Below are 7582 nucleotides of genomic sequence, written 5' to 3' on the forward strand. Positions count from 1 at the left end.
TGCAAATGTTTATTATAAAATTTAAATGATTTCCACTTATCATTGTAACTGATGGAATATGAAGAGTCATTCATTTGTAACTGCCCATGAACAATATATAATGGGCTAAAGTTTTTGAAAAGGGGACACACCAAAGAATAGTTAAAAATGTAGTCTTATCAGTTTTCTTTGGCTCCAGACAACCATTTCATTTATGTAGTTTTATTTAGTTTTCAATAAATATTTTCATAATTTGAGTTTCAAATTTTCTTCTTCTATTTCTTGGTGTTGTCCTTATAATGGATAAAGGTTTAATCTTTGAGTGACTCAATCATGTATGGAAAGATTGCAAGATATGTATTGATCTTTATTTGTGGGTTTTTAGTTGAGAGTTTCTTATATTGAAGTTCATAGGATTTGGATTCGAATCTAAAATATGTTAAAAAGTAATAAAAATATTGCTATAGAAAGTTTTCATCTTCCTATCATTTTTTGGACAGAACTATGTTACTATAAATTTGCAAAAATAACATATGTTTATTTTGAGTTTTCCTCTATTCTAAATTTTTATGATAGAGAAATGAAGTAAAAGGTGCAGAATTTGATTGAAGAACTTACTATAAATTTTATTATGATGTAGAGAAAATCCACTGTTGAATCCCTTGAGTTTTTAATTCCTTAAGGAAAGTTCCAATGTTGATCCCTCTGCATCAAATTTTGTATGGTGCAGGAGCACGTCTACGACAAGAAGTCTAGTGGTGACAGGAAGATGGCATGTTGTATTACTAATGTAGAATTTTATTGTGGTAGGAAGTCAAGTGGTGACAGGAAAATAGTATATAGAATTATTAATGCAAAAATTTATTGCAGAAGTTAGTCTAGAGGCGATAGGAAGGCAACATGCAATATCAATAAAATGGAGAAGTTTTGCAACAGGAAGTTCGATAGCGATAGGAAGTATGACAACATATTAAAATGCAAAATTTTATTATAAAATTTAAATGATTCCCACTTGTCATTGTAACCAATGGAATATGAAGAGTCATTCATTTGTAACTACCCATGCACAATATATAATGGGTTGAAGTCTTCAAAAGGAGACACACCAAAGAATAGTTAAAAATGTAGTCTTATCAATTTCTTTGGCTATAGACAACCATTTCATTTATGTAGTTTTTTTAGTTTTCAATGAATATTTTCATAATTGAGTTTTAGATTTTCTTCTTCTATTTCTTGGTGTTGTCCTTGTAATGGATAAAGGTTTAATCTTTGAGGGATTCAATCATTTATGGAGAGGTTGCAGAATATGTATTGATCTTTATTTGTGGATTTTTAGTTAAGAGTTTCTTATATTGAAGTGTTGGAATACTTTAGAATAACTAAGAGGGGGGTGGGGAGGGGGGTGGGGTGAATTAGTTATTCAAGGTCCAGATGTATAAATAAAACTTTTCATAGCTTAGTGAATCCATAAAACATTTGTACTCATGCATGAATCCATAAGATTATGCAATCACTTAAAACTTGTAGGTTACTATCAAATCAGCTAGCAAAAAAGTAAAGCATGAAACATAATAGATTCATCAACACACTTGACACAATGATTAATGTGGAAACCCAATTTGGAAAAAACCACCAGTAACATGCTACTCTTTTTCACTCTTCTAGAGTGATGCCCTATGAAAGGCTAACCTTATTAAAGGTTACAATACACATTATTAAATGTGACCTTATTAAAGGATTTCAATCACCTTGTTAGGATTGAACCTTGTTAAAGTACTTTAGACCATTCACTTGAAATGTCACTTGGTTAAAAGATTTATAAATGACTATTAGGTCAACCTTAATCCAAAGGATTTACCCTAGACTAATATAATTATTAGAGAGTAATAGTAAGGCTTTGATCTGATACAACTTACAACTTCTCTTGTAGATTATAGATCTCTATTTAGTCGTCAATTCTACTTGGCCTTCATACTTTGCAGCTCTGATAGCTTGTTCACCCTTCAAGCATTCATCTCCTTAAGCCTTCTTGCTTGACATGCCATTGCAGACTCTTCTCTTAGGTCACTAGATGAAGCAAAACCCTTGACTCCTTGTCTCCCTTAGGTTCTCACACATGACAACCTTATTTCATGACCAACCATCCCTATAAATAGGAAATTAAGATATTTTCCCACTCATTCTCCATCATCCAATTTAGGGTTCAGATGGATTAGGTAGGATACAATGTATCTACCCCATATCTCATATCTCTTCTACAAACTTCTCATAGAATCTATTTGAATTCAACTAAAAACAATTTACCTTGAATTTTGTGCCACCATCTCATCAACCTTATCTTCCACCTGGTTTACACAATCCAAGAAAATAGACTTGTTAGCTCAAATTTATCGAATCCATGATCTTTTAAATAATGCAGCAACTTGGCATTATCAACCTTCTGATGCTCGACACGTACTACATTGATTGACATCTGTTGTGAAATTACTTGGCATGAACTAAAGTTTACTAGTGCTTGGCATTAACTAAACTTTACTCGGCATCCATTGTTCTTCTTGGCATATGCTAGAATGAACTTTTACTCGGCTCCAACTAATTTTTTGCTTAGCTTGTACTGACTTTGCTTAGCACCTACTATCCACTTGGTCAAGTTTAATAGACAAACTTTGTGTAACTTGTTCTTCTAATCTTTCTTAGTATAACCAACCTTTGTAACCTTAAGTAGATTATCAATACACCTTGCCATCACTATCTCAACTGATCCTTGTACTTCATTACATAATCATAACTCAACCTTTTCTATAGATGCCATTGTTACATCTTTTTATCAAATCTAAGCTTCATCAATCAAATAAGTGATAATACTTGAATCTTATAAGAAATTATCTTACTGGCAAATAGCAGGTTTGACATCAGTGACAAAAAAATGATTGCAACACATAGTCTTCTTCAACAATCTCCCTCTTTCAATAATCTCTCTCAACAATGATCATTTCAATCTATTTTTAACAATCTCCCTCTTTGGAATTGATGGCAAACCAAACTGATCAACCAAATCAACCAAATGTTAAACACCTTTATTCGACCAATCTGACTAGGTTAAAATAGTAAGACAATACTAAAAAGAAAACTTGTATTGAAATCTATCCCTCTATCAATAGCTTTCATCTTCTAATTAGGCTACAAAAATCTTTTCTTATAACTCCCTCTTACTATATCTCCCTCTGACTAGGTAGATTATGATTTCTCCCTCTTTCTTATATTCTTCTCTATCTCCTTCATCATACTTGTGTCCTCTACTGACATTGATGATCAATAACAGTCTCCCTCAACATTTCTACTAGCTTGATCTATCTCCCTCTTGACTTGATCAGTAAATTTCTCCCTCTTTGACAGCAATGCCAAAGACATATACCAAAAACTTGTCATCTTAACATGCAGATATAGACTTTGTCAGGTTCTTTTAGTTTCTCCCTCTATCACCTTGCTTGTGACAAATTTGAAGTTTTAGCTCTTTGATTAGTTTAGGCAGCTAAAGTAAGATCCTTTGCATCAATGTGTAACATATGAACATTAGCTTGTTTGATGTAGGGAAATCTTGTTGTTACTTAGATAGCCTTTGATAGGGGTATCACCCCTAGTTTGCTTGTTAGATACTCATGAGCATCCTTAGGTAATGGTTTTGTGAAGATATCATCAATTTGTTCTTTTGTATTGACATATTCCATCTTCACCTCTTTATCTTGAACTAACTCTCTCAAGTAATGATACTTGATTGCAATGTGCTTTGTCTTTGTGTGCATTACTAGATTCTTTGATATACTGATAGCACTTGTATTATCACAATAAAGTATCACTAGTTATGTAATTTCTTCCTTCATTCCTTTGAGTAAATGTTTTATTCACACAATGTTTGTACAATTTATAGTAACAACAATATATTCAACTTCGGTAGTAGATTGTGAGGTACCACTTTGTTTCTTGCTAATTCATGTAACTAGTCTCTTTCCTAAGAAAAATGCTCCTTCATTGGTGCTCTTTCTATCATCAATGTTTCCAGCCCAATCAACATCAATGTAGGCTCTCAATTCAAATTTTTTATTTCCCTTGTAGTATAGACCAAACTCTTTTGTTCCTTTCACATATCTCATTATTCTCTTCACAACCATTAAGTGATTCTCCCTAGGATTAACAGAGAATCTTGTAACTATCCCTATAGATAATGCAATAGTAGGTCTGTTGTGTACTATATATTGCAATTTGTCAATCATAGACCTATACAATGTTTGATTCACCTAAGTTGAATCATCATTCTTTGACAACTTGTGTCCTTTCACCATAGGTGTACTTACTGGTTTGGAATCTTCCAATCCAAAAGTTTTCAATATTTCTTTGGCATACTTTGATTGAGTGATGTATATACCATATTTCATCTGATATACCTACAAACCCACAAAAAAAATTGATTTCTCCAAACATAGACATCTCAAATTCTTGCTTCATCTAATTTGCAAAATCCTTACATAAAGCATCTTAACCTTCAAATATGATATCATCAACAAATATTTTAGATAACATAATACCTTTTCCTTTCTCTGTCTTCATGTACATATTGTTGTTATCATTAGTCCTTTCAAATCCAATCTTCACAAGATAATTACGAAGTCTCTCATACCATGCTCTTGGTGCTTGTTTCAAACCATATAGAGCCTTGTGTAGTCTACGTACCGTGCTCTTATTGTTAACATCAAAAAAACCTTTTGGCTGCTCTATGTAAACTTCTTTCTCTAATATACCATTCAAAAATGCAGATTTAACATCCATTTGATAAACTTTGAAACCTTTGTATGTAGCATAAGCAAGTAGAGTTCTCACTCCTTCCAATTTAGCAACAAGGGCAAATGTTTCTCCATAGTCAATACCTTCTTCTTGTGCATATCCCTTACAAACTAATCTTGTTTTGTTCCTTGCGACTTCACCATTTTCATCTAGCTTGTTTCTAAATACCCACTTGGTACCAATCACATTTCTGTCTTCTGATCTAGGAACTAGATTTTGTGTTTTGTTCTTCTCTATTTTTTCAATCTCTTCTTCCATGGCTTTACTCCAGTCAACGTCTTTTAATGCATCTCTTACTAATTTAGGTTCCATCATGCTCAAAAAACATGTTTCACTTCTTAGTTTATTTTGTCTCATTGGTCTAGCATCTTTATCTCCAATGATTTGAGTAGCAGGATGATGTCTTTTGACATATTTGGACAATCTTCGCTTAGCTCTTGTTTCTTCATTTTGTCTTTCAACTTCAGAATCACTATGTATATCTCGATTAGGTATCTCAACATCTCTTTCGTGTTCACTAATCTTAGAATCAGAATGTGCATTTACTTCATTCTATAACTTGGCATTTGAATGTAGCTTAGTTCCTGAATACAACTCGACATGCATGGGGTGTGACTCGACAGTCACTAAAACTTGTTGTTGATTTGTAACTTGATTTGCAACATCTTCTTTAGTAGGCATTCCTTCCTAAAAGTATACAAATGATTTGTATTATTATGGCTTTTTCATAGGTTCAACCACATAAACTTTTGTATATTCATCATAGTTCACATTTGCACTTTCCACAACTTTGTTAGTGTTAATATTTAAACACTTATAAGCTTTACTTCTTGTGGAGTATCTTAGGAATATACCTTCTTGAATTTTTGCATCAAGCTTGCCATTCCTAACATCTTTAAGAATGTAACATTTACTTCCAAATACCTTAAAGTATTTTACATTGGGTGAGTATCCATACCATAGTTCAAACAATGTTGAATGAGTACTTTTCTTGATTTACACACGGTTTAAGGTATAGACAATTTTGCTTACAACTTCTCTCCAATATTTCAAAGAAACATTCTTCTCCATCACAAGTGTTCTAGCATGATCCATTATTGATTTGTTTCTCCTTTCGGCTATTCTAGTTTGTGGAGGTTTTCTAAGGGCAGATTTATGCCTTTTGATTCATCTGTCGCTACAGAACATCTCAAATTCATTTAATGTGAATTCTCCTCCTTTATCAGACTTCAAATACTTCAAACTTTTACTTGTTTCCTATTCAACTCTTGCCAAGTACCACTTAAACATTTGGAAAGCATCAGATTTCTATTTCAGAAACATAATTGTTATCATCCTATAATAGTCATCAACAAATAACATTATGTAGTTATCTACTTTGTAGCTTTACACATCAATTGGTCCACACAAGTCAGTATGAACAATCTCTAGTATTCCTTTAGAAGTATAAGTTATACTCTTAAAACTTGACCTTGTCATTTGCCTAACTGACATTGTTTGCACATTACATTATCAGGCTTCTTCAACTTAGGCGAACCTCTAACTTTCTTCATGTTATTGATGCTAACCAAGTTATCAAAGTTAACATGACATAACCTCCTGTGCCATAGCCATACATCATCAAATTTTACAACAAGACAAGTAGCATCCTCTATGTCAAGACAGAATAGGTTGCTTCTAATTTGATCACCCTTTCCAATCAGTTTCCCTTTTGTGTCATATTTCTTAGTAATCTTGTTTTCAAGCTCAACCTTATATCTCAAATTATTCAATTGTGAAAAACTCAACAAATTATAGTTAAGTCCTTCAACACAGTAAACATTGTTACATAAAATCTTGTTTGTGAGTTTGATAGAACCTTTTCCTTTTATCAAACATAGTGCATCATTACCAAATCTTACACTATTTCCATCATAACAATTCAGGGTAATGAAATTACTTTTGTCTCCAATCATGTGATGTGAACATCCATTGTCAACGATCCATCTATCATTCTTGTTCACACAAGTCACAAGTGCAGTTGCCTCATCATCAGATTCATCCTTCATTGCAACATACACCACCTCATCATCATGTTCTTCATAATCATCCTTTGTCTCCTCTTCAACAATGTAGTAGGACTTCTTGCCTTTGTCTTTGTAGTCCTTGATGTCTTCATCTCTTCTACTCTTGTATTTTTCACCACCTTTGTAGTTCTTCTTCTCTGAGCATCTAGTAGCAATATGACCAACTTCATTGCAATTGAAATAAATGATGGGTAACCTACCTTTGAACTTGCTTTTACCTTTATGGAATCTTCTTGCCAATAGTGCTTCAAGCTATTCAACATCCTCCTCCTCTGTATCGCTGTCACTGGACACATACTTCTTCTTTTTCTTCTTCTTTTTCTCATTAGATTCCTCTAATGATACCTTTTCTTTGAAAGCAGATTCAATCTTTTTAGGTTTGTAATTGTCAAAGTTAGATAGCTCAAAAGCAGTGAGTCTACCTACTAGACCTTCAAGTGATAACTTATTCCTTGGAATACATCCCAGTTCTTGAATTGCAAAAACTCTAATAGCATAAATAGGTAACAACGTTCTCAAAACTTTGCTTAAAATAGTTTCATCATCTATATTACCAAAAGCTCCTCTTATTGCATTGATAACTTCTTTTATCCTTTCAACATATTGAGCAATATTCTCACCTTCTTCCATTCTCATATCATCAAACTTACCTCTAAAACTTTCAGCTTTGGCTCTTAGAACATTTGCATCTCCTCCAT

Source organism: Cupressus sempervirens, chromosome 5, assembly GCF_028749045.1.
Source record: "Cupressus sempervirens isolate cs-2001-9-10 chromosome 5, ASM2874904v1, whole genome shotgun sequence".
Lineage (NCBI taxonomy): Eukaryota > Viridiplantae > Streptophyta > Pinopsida > Cupressales > Cupressaceae > Cupressus > Cupressus sempervirens.